General features: G+C 59.7%; 1 protein-coding gene across 5 annotated transcripts in view; it reads right to left on the reverse strand.

The window, feature by feature from the left end:
* The window catches only part of tent2 (terminal nucleotidyltransferase 2), a 90,530-nt gene extending 84,799 nt beyond the window's left edge, over nt 1–5,731 (reverse strand). For 2 of the 5 annotated variants that reach the window (XR_015077596.1, XM_085982141.1), the window contains exon 1: nt 5,588–5,728. The gene's annotated coding sequence lies outside the window, so the exon portion shown is untranslated. Of the gene's footprint in view, nt 1–5,587 lie in introns of all 5 variants that reach the window. The other 3 variants (XR_015077601.1, XR_015077600.1, XM_085982148.1) reach the window with 2 other exon arrangements.
* Nucleotides 5,732–16,133: the final 10,402 nt, after the last annotated feature.

Genomic DNA, 16,133 nt, shown 5'->3' on the forward strand with positions numbered 1-16,133 from the left:
GAGACAGGGCGCGCGGGGGGGGGAGGGAGACAGGGGCGCGCGGGGGGGGGAGGGAGACAGGGCGCGCGGGGGGGGGGAGGGAGACAGGGCGCGCGGGGGGGGAGGGAGACAGGGCGCGCGGGGGGGGGAGGGAGACAGGGCGCGCGGGGGGGGAGGGAGACAGGGCGCGCGGGGGGGGAGGGAGACAGGGCGCGCGGGGGGGGAGGGAGACAGGGCGCGCGGGGGGGGGAGGGAGACAGGGCGCGCGGGGGGGGAGGGGAGACAGGGCGCGCGGGGGGGGGAGGGAGACAGGGCGCGCGGGGGGGGGGAGGGAGACAGGGCGCGCGGGGGGGGGAGGGAGACAGGGCGCGCGGGGGGGGAGGGAGACAGGGCGCGCGGGGGGGGGAGGGAGACAGGGCGCGCGGGGGGGGGAGGGAGACAGGGCGCGCGGGGGGGGGAGGGAGACAGGGCGCGCGGGGGGGGGAGGGAGACAGGGCGCGCGGGGGGGGAGGGGAGACAGGGCGCGCGGGGGGGGAGGGAGACAGGGCGCGCGGGGGGGGGAGGGAGACAGGGCGCGCGGGGGGGGAGGGAGACAGGGCGCGCGGGGGGGGGAGGGAGACAGGGCGCGCGGGGGGGGAGGGAGACAGGGCGCGCGGGGGGGAGGGAGACAGGGCGCGCGGGGGGGGAGGGAGACAGGGCGCGCGGGGGGGGAGGGAGACAGGGCGCGCGGGGGGGGGAGGGAGACAGGGCGCGCGGGGGGGGAGGGAGACAGGGCGCGCGGGGGGGGAGGGAGACAGGGCGCGCGGGGGGGGAGGGAGACAGGGCGCGCGGGGGGGGAGGGAGACAGGGCGCGCGGGGGGGGAGGGAGACAGGGCGCGCGGGGGGGGAGGGAGACAGGGCGCGCGGGGGGGGAGGGAGACAGGGCGCGCGGGGGGGGGAGGGAGACAGGGCGCGCGGGGGGGGGAGGGAGACAGGGCGCGCGGGGGGGGGAGGGAGACAGGGCGCGCGGGGGGGGAGGGAGACAGGGCGCGCGGGGGGGGAGGGAGACAGGGCGCGCGGGGGGGGGGGAGACAGGGCGCGCGGGGGGGGAGGGAGACAGGGCGCGCGGGGGGGGGGGAGACAGGGCGCGCGGGGGGGGAGGGAGACAGGGCGCGCGGGGGGGGGGAGGGAGACAGGGCGCGCGGGGGGGGAGGGAGACAGGGCGCGCGGGGGGGGGGGAGACAGGGCGCGCGGGGGGGGGAGGGGAGACAGGGCGCGCGGGGGGGGGGAGGGAGACAGGGCGCGCGGGGGGGGGGGGAGACAGGGCGCGCGGGGGGGGGGGGAGACAGGGCGCGCGGGGGGGGGGGGAGACAGGGCGCGCGGGGGGGGGAGGGAGACAGGGCGCGCGGGGGGGGAGGGAGACAGGGCGCGCGGGGGGGGGAGGGAGACAGGGCGCGCGGGGGGGGGAGGGAGACAGGGCGCGCGGGGGGGGAGGGAGACAGGGCGCGCGGGGGGGGAGGGAGACAGGGGCGCGCGGGGGGGGAGGGAGACAGGGCGCGCGGGGGGGGGAGGGAGACAGGGCGCGCGGGGGGGGGAGGGGAGACAGGGCGCGCGGGGGGGGAGGGAGACAGGGCGCGCGGGGGGGAGGGAGACAGGGCGCGCGGGGGGGGAGGAGACAGGGCGCGCGGGGGGGGAGGGAGACAGGGCGCGCGGGGGGGGGAGGGAGACAGGGCGCGCGGGGGGGGAGGGAGACAGGGCGCGCGGGGGGGGAGGGAGACAGGGCGCGCGGGGGGGGGAGGGAGACAGGGCGCGCGGGGGGGGGAGGGAGACAGGGCGCGCGGGGGGGGAGGGAGACAGGGCGCGCGGGGGGGGGGAGGAGACAGGGCGCGCGGGGGGGGGAGGGAGACAGGGCGCGCGGGGGGGGGAGGGAGACAGGGCGCGCGGGGGGGGAGGGAGACAGGGCGCGCGGGGGGGGAGGGAGACAGGGCGCGCGGGGGGGGAGGGAGACAGGGCGCGCGGGGGGGGAGGGAGACAGGGCGCGCGCGGGGGGGGGGGGAGACAGGGCGCGCGGGGGGGGAGGGAGACAGGGCGCGCGGGGGGGGGGAGGGCGGAGACAGGGCGCGCGGGAGGGGGACCGGGGGAGGAGACAGGGCGCGCAGGGGGGGGGGGGAGAAGGAGCTCGCCGGCGGGGGGGGGGAGACAGGGCGCGCGGGGGGGGAGGGAGACAGGGCGCGCGGGGGGGGAGGGAGACAGGGCCGCGCGGGGGGGGGGGGAGACAGGGCGCGCGGGGGGGGGAGGGAGACAGGGCTGCGCGGGGGGGGAGGGAGACAGGGCGCGCGGGGGGGGGAGGGAGACAGGGCGCGCGGGGGGGGGGGAGGGAGACAGGGCGCGCGGGGGGGGGGAGCGGAGACAGGGCGCGCGGGGGGGGGAGCGGGAGACAGGGCGCGCGGGGGGGGGGAGGGGAGACAGGGCGCGCGGGGGGGGGGAGGGAGACAGGGCGCGCGGGGGGGAGGGAGACAGGGCGCGCGGGGGGGGGGAGGGAGACAGGGCGCGCGGGGGGGGAGGAGACAGGGCGCGCGGGGGGGGAGGGAGACAGGGCGCGCGGGGGGGGAGGGAGACAGGGCGCGCGGGGGGGGAGGGAGACAGGGCGCGCGGGGGGGGGGAGGGAGACAGGGCGCGCGGGGGGGGAGGGAGACAGGGCGCGCGGGGGGGGAGGGAGACAGGGCGCGCGGGGGGGGGGAGGGAGACAGGGCGCGCGGGGGGGAGGGAGACAGGGCGCGCGGGGGGGAGGGAGACAGGGCGCGCGGGGGGGGAGGGAGACAGGGCGCGCGGGGGGAGGGAGGGGCGCGGGGGGGGAGGGAGACAGGGCGCGCGGGGGGGGAGGGAGACAGGGCGCGCGGGGGGGGAGGGAGACAGGGCGCGCGGGGGGGGAGGGAGACAGGGCGCGCGGGGGGGGAGGGAGACAGGGCGCGCGGGGGGGGAGGGAGACAGGGCGCGCGGGGGGGGAGGGAGACAGGGCGCGCGGGGGGGGAGGGAGACAGGGCGCGCGGGGGGGGAGGAGACAGGGCGCGCGGGGGGGGAGGGAGACAGGGCGCGCGGGGGGGGAGGGAGACAGGGCGCGCGGGGGGGGAGGGAGACAGGGCGCGCGGGGGGGGAGGGAGACAGGGCGCGCGGGGGGGGAGGGAGACAGGGCGCGCGGGGGGGAGGGAGACAGGGCGCGCGGGGGGGGAGGGAGACAGGCGCGCGGGGGGGAGGGAGACAGGCGCGCGGGGGGGGAGGGAGACAGGGCGCGCGGGGGGGGAGGGAGACAGGGCGCGCGGGGGGGGAGGGAGACAGGGCGCGCGGGGGGGGAGGGAGACAGGGCGCGCGGGGGGGGAGGGAGACAGGGCGCGCGGGGGGGGAGGGAGACAGGGCGCGCGGGGGGGGAGGGAGACAGGGCGCGCGGGGGGGGAGGGAGACAGGCGCGCGGGGGGGGAGGGAGACAGGGCGCGCGGGGGGGGAGGGAGACAGGGCGCGCGGGGGGGGAGGGAGACAGGGCGCGCGGGGGGGGAGGGAGACAGGGCGCGCGGGGGGGGAGGGAGACAGGGCGCGCGGGGGGGGAGGGAGACAGGGGCGCGCGGGGGGGGAGGGAGACAGGGCGCGCGGGGGGGGAGGGAGACAGGGCGCGCGGGGGGGGAGGGAGACAGGGCGCGCGGGGGGGGAGGGAGACAGGGCGCGCGGGGGGGGAGGGAGACAGGGCGCGCGGGGGGGAGGGAGACAGGGCGCGCGGGGGGGGGAGGGAGACAGGGCGCGCGGGGGGGAGGGAGACAGGGCGCGCGGGGGGGGAGGGAGACAGGGCGCGCGGGGGGGGAGGGAGACAGGGCGCGCGGGGGGGGAGGGAGACAGGGCGCGCGGGGGGGGAGGGAGACAGGGCGCGCGGGGGGGGGAGGGAGACAGGGCGCGCGGGGGGGGAGGGAGACAGGGCGCGCGGGGGGGGAGGGAGACAGGGCGCGCGGGGGGGGGAGGGAGACAGGGCGCGCGGGGGGGGGAGGGAGACAGGGCGCGCGGGGGGGAGGGAGACAGGGCGCGCGGGGGGGGAGGGAGACAGGGCGCGCGGGGGGGGAGGGAGACAGGGCGCGCGGGGGGGGAGGGAGACAGGCGCGCGGGGGGGGGAGGGAGACAGGGCGCGCGGGGGGGGAGGGAGACAGGGCGCGCGGGGGGGGAGGGAGACAGGGCGCGCGGGGGGGGAGGGAGACAGGGCGCGCGGGGGGGGAGGGAGACAGGGCGCGCGGGGGGGGAGGGAGACAGGGCGCGCGGGGGGGGAGGGAGACAGGGCGCGCGGGGGGGGAGGGAGACAGGGCGCGCGGGGGGGGGAGGGAGACAGGGCGCGCGGGGGGGGAGGGAGACAGGGCGCGCGGGGGGGAGGGAGACAGGTGCGCGCGGGGGGGGAGGGAGACAGGGCGCGCGGGGGGGGAGGGAGACAGGGCGCGCGGGGGGGGAGGGAGACAGGGCGCGCGGGGGGGGAGGGAGACAGGGCGCGCGGGGGGGGAGGGAGACAGGGCGCGCGGGGGGGGAGGGAGACAGGGCGCGCGGGGGGGGAGGGAGACAGGGCGCGCGGGGGGGGAGGGAGACAGGGCGCGCGGGGGGGGAGGGAGACAGGGCGCGCGGGGGGGGAGGAGACAGGGCGCGCGGGGGGAGGGAGACAGGCGCGCGGGGGGGAGGGAGACAGGGGCGCGCGGGGGGGGAGGGAGACAGGGCGCGCGGGGGGGGAGGGAGACAGGGCGCGCGGGGGGGGAGGGAGACAGGGCGCGCGGGGGGGGAGGGAGACAGGGCGCGCGGGGGGGGAGGGAGACAGGGCGCGCGGGGGGGAGGGAGACAGGGCGCGCGGGGGGGGGGGAGGGAGACAGGGCGCGCGGGGGGGGGGAGGGAGACAGGGCGCGCGGGGGGGGGGAGGGAGACAGGGCGCGCGGGGGGGGGAGACAGGGCGCGCGGGGGGGGGAGACAGGGCGCGCGGGGGGGGGAGACAGGGCGCGCGGGGGGGGAGACAGGGCGCGCGGGGGGGGGAGGGAGACAGGGCGCGGGGGGGGGGGGGAGGGAGACAGGGCGCGGGGGGGGGGGGGAGGGAGACAGGGCGCGCGGGGGGGAGGGGGAGGGAGACAGGGCGGGGGAGGGGGAGGGAGACAGGGCGCGCGGGTAGGGGAGGGGGGAGACAGGGCGCGCAGTGGGGGTGGGAGGACAGGGCGCGCGCGCAGGGGGGGGCGTTGGAGACAGGGCGCGGGGGGCGCGGAGCTAAGCTGAGCTCGAGCAGCCAAGCATTGACGGTCGATCGGCAGCCGGCCGGGACTCGGAACCTCTCGCCCTCCACCTCCGGTTAGTTTAACACGCAAACACACTCACTGGCCGTTAACACACCGTGTGTTTTAAAGGCATCGTCCTTTTGGCGGAGGGAGCTGGTGATCTAAAATAATTGAACTTCCAATTTCTAAAGTCCCCCGAGCGCGTTGCCGCGCGGGGTGGGTAAGACCAAGGCCCGCGGAGCCTTCACCCGCCAGCCGGGGAGCTCAGCGGGTTTCGTTCACCCCGTCCCTTTCCTTTATTCCCCTAACTGTTCCTCCTTCTTGCGCGTTTTTTTTTTAATTTAACCACTTACCGAGTTTCTGTCCGCCTCGTTACACCCGACGTTTGCATTTTTTTTTAACGGAAGATCCCTCGCAAATCTGTCAGCCCTACAACTTCCGAGTCATAGGTTAAATGGCCTTGTTTCCGGGTCAGTCTGGGGGCGTGGGGGATGAAGTTTCTGCAGAGCAGCTGTCGGGTTTGGGTTTAAACAAGTTCCCTGTTCTTCACGTTACCTCATCATCCGTCGTTGTTAAGGATAGTTTTTGCATCTTGAAAACTAGCTGGTACAATTTGTTGAATATTTCCTGATTAAATATTTGCAATAAAAATGGAATTTTTTTAAGCAGACCCAATTTTTACACACACAGACATGGCTGGAAATTTTCAGTCCAATTTTTACACCTTTTGGTGCTGATAGCTGGGCTGCTGTAACAAAAATAAAATAAAACGCTGTTTTAGGGCTCACTTTCTTGAAATCCTCAACATAGTCTTTATGAGGGATTTTTTGAGGGTAGTGGTGTCTTTGAAGCTGGTCACAACTACTCATGGGGACATGTACTATATATAGGTGGAAAGAATAAAAACGTAAAATGTTCACTTGATTTTTTTAAGTTTTATGATGTTACACTGAGACTGCGTTATACATTACAACTTATAAACAGGTAAAAGGGAGCAGAGCGAGACTCACTGCTTTGTTCTGGTGTCAGGTCAGTCCCTGATATACATTGGCTGGGAGTTTGTTAAGTAATTGTGACTTAGTATACCATTAAAAATCAGTTACATCTCATTAAACAGGGCTTAACTTTTCCAATGGTTTTTACAACAAGAATAGTGTGTAAAAAGTTGAAGTTCACATCAAATCACTGAACCTGTGTTGATTGCATTTGCGAAGACTGCAACAGTGCACCCTGTTGAGCAGGATATCACTGACAGCTACGATAGCAAAATACTGAGGATGTTGGAAATCCGAAATGACAACAGAAAATGCTGGAAAAACTCAGCAGGTCAGGCAACATCCGTGGACAGAAATTTGAGTTGACGTTTCGGGTCGAACCCTTCTTCAAAACTGGAAAGAAAAGATAGATCGGAGGCAGGGCTGCGATCGGACAAAAGAATAAAAGAAACAAAAGAAGTAAAAAAGAGACAATAAAAGGTGTTAGAAGCTAGACGAGATGGTAATAGGCTGAGATTGGGTGTAAAGTGTACTGGCAGGGCAAGGGATAGCTGCCAGGTGTGAGCTGCTCCGACGATGCCACCTTCCACACCAGTGCTTCAGACATGTCTTCCTTTTTCCACAACCGAGGATTCCCCTCTACCGTGATTGACACTGCCCTCGACCGTGTCAGTTCTATCTCCCGCACTTCTGCCCTCACCACTGCCCCTCCCTCCCGGAACCACGATAGGGTTCCCCTTGTCCTCACCTTTCACCCCACCAGCCTCCACATTCAATAGATCATCCTCCGGCATTTCCGCTACCTCCAAAGTGATCCCACCACCAAACGTATCTTCCCCTCCCCTCCCCTTTCAGCATTCCGCAGGGACCGCTCCCTCCGAGACACCCTAGTCCACTCCTCTATCACCCCAAACAGCCCTTCCCTTTCGCCTGGCACCTTCCCGTGCAAGCGGAGGAGATATAACACCTGCCCCTATAGCTCCCCCCTTCCCACTGTCCAGGGCCCCAAACACCCCTTCCAGGTGAAACAGCGATTTACTTGTACTTCTCACAATCTAGTATACTGTATTCGCTGCTCACGATGCCGTCTCCTCTACATTGGGGAGACCAAACGCAGATTGGGTGACCGCTTTGCGGAACACCTCCGTTCAGCCCGTAAGGGTGACCCCGAGCTTCCGGTCGCCTGTCATTTTAATTCAACGCTCCATTCCCACTCGGACCTCACCGTCCTTGGCCTCTTGTATTGTTCCACGGAAGCTCAACGTAAACTCGAGGAACAGCACCTCATCTTCCGATTAGGCACTCTGCAGTCTTCCGGACTCAATATCGAGTTCAACAATTTCAGATCATAACCTCGGCCCCTATTTCATTTTTTCTTGTAATTTTTCCACTCCTTTTCCCCACCCCCCCTTTCCTTTTGTTTCGCTCTCACACCTGGCAGCTATCCCTTGCCCTGCCAGTACACTTTACACCCAATCTCAGCCTATTACCATCTCGTCTAGCTTCTAACACCTTTTATTGTCTCTTTTTTACTTCTTTTGTTTCTTTTATTCTTTTGTCCGATCGCAGCCCTGCCTCCGATCTATCTTTTCTTTCCAGTTTTGAAGAAGGGTTCGACCCGAAACGTCAACTCAAATTTCTGTCCACGGATGTTGCCTGACCTGCTGAGTTTTTCCAGCATTTTCTGTTGTTATCACTGACAGCTTTTGTTCTTTCCTCCCCTCCCCCTTTCCCTGCCTCTGTACTTGCTTAAAACCTGTTACATCTCTTAACATTTTCCAGTTCTGGTGAAAGGTCATCAACCATTGACCAGAAACTTAACTGGACCAGCCACATAAATACAGTGGCAACAAGAGCAGGTCAGAGGCTAGGTATTCTGAGACGAGTGTCTCACCTCCTGACTCCCCACAAGGCACAAGTAAGGAGTGTGATGGAATACTCTCCACTTGCCTGGATGAGTGCAGCTCCAACAACACTCAAGAAGCTCAACACGGGACAAAGCAGCCCGCTTGATTGGCACTCCATCCACCCCCTTAAACATTCACTCCCTCCACCACCAGCGCACCGTGGCTGCAGTGTGTATCAGGGCATCAGAGAGAATTTCTATCAAAAATTCTCACAAATATGCCCTGAATTCAGAAATCTGACTGACAACCAAAAACTCCCATTCCTACTGGGGGAGGAGAGAAGCTGTGTAACACTGGCGGCACACTATGTTACAGCTTGCCATGAACAGAGGGACAACCAGTAAACTAAGACAAGAGTATATATAAACAAGGCGAAAATATATTTATAAACTCAGGGATATACCTGTTTATACACTGTATGAATGGAACCGCGTTTATGTGTTCAACCATAAATGTATTTTGATGCTTTGGCAACATAAGATGTACCTTATCATGCCAATAAAGCGATTTGTATTGTATTGTATTGTATTGTATTGTGTACCATCTACAAGATGCACTGCAGCAACTTGCCAAGGCTTCTTCGGCAGCACCTCCCAAATCCACGACCTCTACCACCTAGAAGGACAAGGGCAGCAGGTGCATGAGAACACCACCACCTCCAAATTCCCCTCCAAGTCACACACCATCTTGACTTAGAAGTATATCACCGATTCTTCATCATCGTTGGGTCAAAATCCTGGAAATCCCTCCATAACAGCACTGTGGGAGTACCTTCACCACACGGACTGCAGCGGTTCAAGAAGGCGACTCACCACCACCTTCTCAAGGGCAACTGGGGATGGGCAATAAATGCTGGCCTTGCCAGCGATGCCCAAATTCCATAATCGATTTTTAAAAACCTGAAACGTTAACTTTGTTTCTCTCTCCACAGGTGCTGCCTGACCTGCTGAGTATTTCCAGCATTTTCTGTTTTTATTTTAGTAATCTGGAGGTTGTGGGTTTATATATATCGCCATGGCAAGTTGTGAAATTGAATTCAATAAATTTTGCCGATTTTTCATCTCCAGCAAAAATCAGGTGAGCAGGATGTGTGTTGTGGCCAGCCGAAGAGATCAGTGTGGGGTCCGTGGCATTTTTGTGGCTGAGACTAATTTGAATTAAATTACGAGCTGTCAAGTGTGAAACACACTCCCTATAGGAAGCCCGCCAATTCGGAGGGTGAGAAATCCAGCAGGGCATCCTGCAGCTCCTTCAAGGTGAGGTGTTTCGTACAATGGTGGCTGGCGGTAGGCAATATTGTGCAGCAGCAGGCAAGATGAATTTGACCAGTTTCTCTGATGCAATGGTGGATGTACTCATTAATCAAATGAGGAGCAAGAAGGAAGTTTTCCCCCCCACCCCTCAACCTTCAATGGACAACAGGTGCTGAGACAAATTAGTCAGCAGGAATGGAGATGTGGCAGAGCAGGACCTGACTGTAGTGCAGGAAAAAAATTAATGATCTGCCATGGTAAGATTCCTTTCACATTTTTATTACTCTCTGCAAAGCCCTGCTTACCCTACTTCAGCACCAGCGTTATCAATCATTCCCTTCCCAACTCCCATCGCTCTCCTCATCAAAAGAACATAAAAAATAGGAGCAGGATCAGGCCATTCAGCCCCTCGAGCCTGCTCCGCCGTTCAATAAGATCATGGCTGATCCGATTTTGGTTTCAACTCCACTTTCCTGCCCCCTCTCCATAACCCTTGATTCCCCTGTTGCTCAAAGATCTGTCTGTCTCAGCCTTGAACATATTCAATGACTCAGCTTCCACAGCTCTCTGGGGTAAAGAATTCCAAAGATTCACGACCCTCTGAGAGAAGAAATTCCTCCTCATCTCCGTCTTAAATGGACGACTTATTCTGGGATTATGCCCCCTTGTTCTAGATTCCCCTACGAGGGGAAACATCCTCTCAGCATCTACCCTGTCCAACCTCCTCAGAATCAGTAAGATCACCTCTCATTCTTCTAAACTCCAATGCGTATAGGCCCAACCTGCTCAACCTTTCCTCATAAGACAAGCCTTCCATCCCAGGAATCATCCTAGTGAACCTTCTCTGAACTGCCTCCAATGCAAGTATATCCCTCCTTAAATAAGGGGACCAAAACTGTACGCAGTACTCTAGGTGTGGTCTCACCAGCGCCCTGTACTGTTGTAGCAAGACTTCCCTACTTTTATACTCAATCCCCCTTGAAATAAAGGCCAACATTCCATTTGCCTTCCTAATTACTTGCTGCACCTGCATGTTAACTTTTTGTGTTTCATGTATGAGGACACCCAAATCCCTCTGTACCACTGCATTCTGTAGTCTTTCTCCATTTAAATAATATTTTTCTTTTCTTTTCTTCCTACCAAAGTGGACAACCACATTTTCCCACACTATATTCCATCTGCCAAATTTTTGCCCACTCACTTAACCTATCTATATGCCTTTGCAGACTCCTTGAGGGCAATTTTGCCGGTGCTCAGAGGGTGGGTTTGGAGGCGGGTCAGGTGGTAAAATTGCAAATAATGACGGCGGGTTCCAATCCCACCGTCAACCTGCCTCCGTGCAACTTTGCCAAAGGCGGGCTCCCAGACTCCCGATTGGTCCTGCTATCAAGCGGCGGGATCGGCCCTTAAGGCAGTTAACTGCTTGGATAATGCCATTTTGACAGCCCTTTTAGATTTTGCCAGTTTTTCTGTGTGTTCCACGCCATTCCCAAAGCACGCCAGCAAATTGCGCCAGGTTCAAAAGTGGCTGTCTTCTTGACAGCTGCAGCTCCAGCATAAAAACAGAGCTCTCAACAAGGCTAAGTTGCAGGTGGCAGAACTTTGTTTTTTCAGGTCTTGGAAAACTTTTTGCAGGTCTACTGATCTTGGAAGTGGTGAAGCTGAGATTCACCTCCACTATGACCTCCTGGAAAAACCCTCTCCCCACATTGACTGAGCGCTTCCTCAACTGAGATATCTACCAGCAGCATGGGAACCATTTATTTCCTTTCATCCTGGTCCTCAGATTCGGAGGAAGAGCAGCTGCGGCAGCAGCAGAACCAGGAACAACAGCAGCAGCAACAGCAGGATGCTGCACAGGGCAGAAGGCATCAGCACAGAGATGCACGTTGCCGCAGGAGATACCCTCAACACAGGGTTTACAGGCCGAGGATGACCTTCCTCAACATGAGTGAGCAGTAGTGCCAAAGGAGGCTGAGACTTTCACGAGAGGTAGTTGCTGACATCTGTGCAATGCTGCACCAACACCTGCAGCCCAGAGGAGCGGGTGGACACCCCTTACCAGTGGCTGTCAAAGTCACCACCGCACTCAACTTTTTTGCTTCAGGGTCCTTCCAGGGCTCATCAGTGGCATCACCCAGTCGGCCGCACACACTTGCATCACGCAGGTAACCGATGCCCTCTTTGCAAAAGCGCACAATTACATCCACTTCGCCATGGATGAGGCAAGTGTAACCACACGTGCAGTTGGCTTTGCAAATATGGCAGGCTTGCCAAGGGTGTAGGGCGTCGTAGACAGCACACATGCCCCTTAGGACACCCCATCACAACCCAGCTGTTTTTGTCAACCGCAAGGGCTTCCACTCTCTTAACGTGCAGCTGGTGTGTAACCACAGGAAGGACATTTTGCATGTTTGTGCGAAGTACCCTGGCAGTTGTCATGACTCGTTCATCCTGCGGCAGTCTAGTATGCCTCCGCTCTTCAATCCGCCAACACAACTTTCCGGATGGCTACTTGGAGACAAGGTCGATCCCCTGAAGACGTGGCTGATGACGCCGTTGAGGCCATCGAACAAAGCTGAGGAGTGCTACAATGCCAGCCACATTTCGACCAGATCCATCATTGAGCAAACCATCAGCTTGCTGAAGATGTGATTCAGATGCCTTGACAGATCAGGTGGAGCCCTACAGTACTCAGCAGCCAGGGTCTCCAGAATCATCGTGGTCTGCTGTGCACTGCACATCATCGCACAGCATCGTGGCTTACCGCTGCCTGAGGAACAAGTGGCTCAGCGCATAGCCTCCTCAGGAGGAGGAGGAGGAGGAAGAAGAGCTTGCGCAGGAGGATGAGCCAGCTGCAGCAGCACGCGAGCATGTTGCTGCCCGGGATGCAAGGGATGCACTAATCTTTGCCAGATTCGCTTAGGTAGATGAATCACTGGGTCTGCTTCTGGGGAAGGTGGGACCTGTACAAGTTGGACGGGTTGCACCTGAACCGGAACGGGACCAACATCCTTGCGGGGAAGTTTGCCAGTGCTGTTGGGGGGGGGTTAAACTAACTTGGCAGGGGGGTGGGATACGGAGTGGAGCTATGGTAGGGGGTGATGCCAAATATAGAGGAAAAAAGAAAGCCTGGAAAGCAGAGCAAATATGTAATGGCACAAGGGAGTATGGCAAGGCTGAATGGCATTTATTTTAATGCAAGGAGTCTTGCGAGTAAGGCAGATGAATTGAAAGTGTTGATGAACACATGGGACTATGATATTGTTGCTATCACAGAGACATGGTTGAGGGAGGGGCGGGACTGGCAACTTAATATTCTGGGGTATAGAATCTTCAGGCGAGACAGAGGGGGGTGTAAAAGAGGAGGGGGTGTTGCAATATTAATCAAGGAGTCAATTACTGCGGTAAGGAGGGATGATATCTTAGCAGGTTCCTCTAATGAGGCCATATGGGTAGAACTTAAAAACAAAAAGGGGGCAAGCACTTTGCTGGGATTGTACTATAGGCCCCCAAATAGTCAGGGGGAGATAGAGGAACAGATATGTAGGCAAACCTCAGAGAAGTGTAGAAATAATAGGGTAATAATAGTAGGGGATTTCAACTTCCCCAATATTAACTGGGATAGTCAGAGTATGAAAGGCTTAGAGGGTGCAGAATTCTTAAAGTGCATCCAGCATGTAGAAAGTCCTACAAGAGAGGGGGTGGTACTGGACCTAATTCTAGGGAATATAGCCGGGCAAGTGGTAGTAGGGGAATACGCATCCACAGTGCTATTCTACATTAACAGCTGCGTCGAGGTCGTCACGACCCATAAAAATATCAGGACATACCCCAACCAGAAACCCTGGATGAACGGAGAGGTCCGCTCACTGTTGAAAGCATGCGACGCAGCATTTAAATCTGGCGACGCGGCGGCTTACAGAGCAGCTAGGACCAACCTAAAAAAGGGTATCAGGACTGCCAAAAGGAAACAGACACTGCGGATAGAGGATCATTTCCACAACAACTCGGACCCCCGGTGCATGTGGCAAGGCATCCAGTCCATCACTGACTACAAGGGCAAAAACACCAGCCCCCCGGTTAGCGATGCCTCCCTTCCGGAGGAGCTTAACAACTTCTACGCTCGCTTCGACAGGGACAACAGGGAGCCGGCTACCAAAGCCTTGCCACCCCCGGAAGACCAGGTGCTCACTCTGTCAACCTTCAACGTAAGGGGTGTTCTACGCGGAGTGAACACGCGAAAAGCTGCTGGACCGGATAGCATCCCTAGACGGGTACTCAAGGAATGTGCTGATCAGCTGGCTGATGTCTTCACCGCCATCTTCAATCTGTCATTGGCCCAGGCAGTAGTCCCTACATGCTTCAAGACCGCTACCATTATTCCTGTGCCAAAACAAACGGCTGTGACGTGCCTGAACGACTATTGACCTGTCGCACTCACACCCATCATAATGAAGTGTTTCGAGAGACTGGTCCTGGCTCACATCAAAGCCAGTGTTCCCGCTTCTCTTGACCAACACCAGTTTGCCTATCGTGCAAACAGATCAACGGAGGATGCAATCACAACTGCTCTACACTCGGCACTGAATCACTTAGATGGTAAGGAGACCTACATCAGAATGCTGTTCATAGACTACAGCTCAGCATTCAACACTATCGTCCCCAACAAGCTGGCCACCAAACTCCAAACTCTTGGCCTGAACACTTCCCTCTGCAACTGGACCCTGGACTTCCTAACAAACAGACCCCAGTCTGTCAATTTGGGTAACCACACCTCCCCCCCGACCCTGAACACGGGGGCCCCACAAGGGTGTGTGCTGAGCCCCCTCCTCTACTCCCTCTTCACCCACGACTGTGTGGCTGTTCATGGTTCCAACACCATCATCAAGTTTGCGGATGATACCACGGTAGTAGGCCAGATCACCAACAACGATGAGTCAGCCTACAGGGAGGAGGTCCAGCATCTCGTGAAGTGGTGCGCCGATAACAACCTGGCCCTTAACATCAAGAAAACCAAAGAAATCATTGTGGACTTCAGGAAGTCTAAAGGCGGAAGTCACACCCCCATCCACATCAATGGGGCTGTGGTGGAAAGGGTGGACAGCTTTAAGTTCCTCGGAGTCCACATCACGGAAGAGCTCTCCTGGTCCCTCAATACCTCCTCTCTGGTGAAGAAGGCCCAGCAGCACCTATATTTCCTAAGGAGGCTGAAGGGATGTAACCTGTCACCCCTGATCCTCTCTAACTTTTACCGCTGCACAATAGAGAGCATCCTGACAAACTGTATCACAGTATGGTATGGCAGCTGTAGCTACTATGACCGGAAAGCCCTGCAGCGGGTAGTCAAAACTGCCCAACGCATTACCGGCACCCGGCTACCGACCATAGAGCACATATACCAGAAACGCTGTTTACGGAGGTCATGGTCCATCATCAAAGACCCTACCCACCCCAGCCACAGTCTGTTTGCCCTCCTGCCATCTGGGAGACACTACAGATGCATTCGCACCCGTACGACCAGATTTAGGAACAGCTTCTTTCCCAGGGCTGTCATCCTACTGAACTCCACAAATAAACTCTAAAGCCTGCACATCTGCCAATGCACTTTATTATGGTTATGTTTATGTTAATGTATTACAAGCCAAATGTATGTTGAATGTTTAAATGTCTTAATCTAAATGTACACTCTCGGGTGCCACAAGCCTACATTTCGTTGTACTGCACTTGTGCACTAACAATGACAATAAAAGTTGATTTGATTTTCAGAAGTGTCAGTAGGAGAGCATTTTGGTGACAGTGACCATAATTCGGTGAGATTTAAAGTAGTCATGGAAAAGGACAAAGATGGAATGGAAATAAAGGTTCTAAATTGGGGGAAGGCCGATTTTAATATGATAAGGCAGGATCTGGCCAAAGTGGACTGGGATAAGCTACTTGTAGGAAAATCCACATCAGAGCAATGGGAGTCTTTCAGAAAGGAAATAGAGAGAGTACAATGCCAACATGTTCCCGTAAAGGTCAAGAGTGGGACCAACAAACCCAGGGAACCCTGGATGTCAGAGGATATACAAGAATGGATTAGGAAAAAAAGGGAGGCTTTTGGCAGATACAAAGGACTAAAAACAGTGGAAGCCCTAGAGGAGTATAGAAAGTGCAGGGGGGTACTTAAAAAAGAAATTAGGAGAGCGAAGAGGGAGCATGAAAAAACACTGGCGAGCAAATTAAAGGAACATCCCAAGGTGTTTTATAAGTATATTAAGGGCAATAGGATAACCAGGGAAAGAGTAGGGCCCATTAGGGACCAAAATGTCAATCTGTGTGTGGAGCCGGACGATGTAGGTGAGGTTTTAAATGAATATTTTGCAGCTGTGTTCACTATGGAGAAGGACAATGTAGGCATAGAAATCAGGCAGGGGGATTGTGATATACTTGAACAAATTAGTATTGAGAGGGAGGAGGTACTAGCGGTTTTAGCGGGCTTAAAAGTGGATAAATCCCCAGGCCCTGACTGGATGTATCCCAGGCTGCTGTGTGAGGCAAGGGAGGAGATTGCAGGGGCTCTGACACAAATTTTCAGAACCTCTCTGACGACAGGGGAGGTGCCAGAGGACTGGAGAACAGCTAACGTAGTACCATTGTTCAAGAAGGGTAGTAGGGATAAACCAGGGAATTACAGGCCAGTGAGCCTAACATCAGTGGTAGGGAAATTATTGGAAAAAATTCTGAGGGACAGAATTAGTC

This window comes from Somniosus microcephalus, chromosome 1 (genome assembly GCF_052327205.1).
Source record: "Somniosus microcephalus isolate GS21.2 chromosome 1, FLI_Smic_1.0, whole genome shotgun sequence".
NCBI classification, from domain to species: Eukaryota; Metazoa; Chordata; class Chondrichthyes; order Squaliformes; family Somniosidae; genus Somniosus; species Somniosus microcephalus.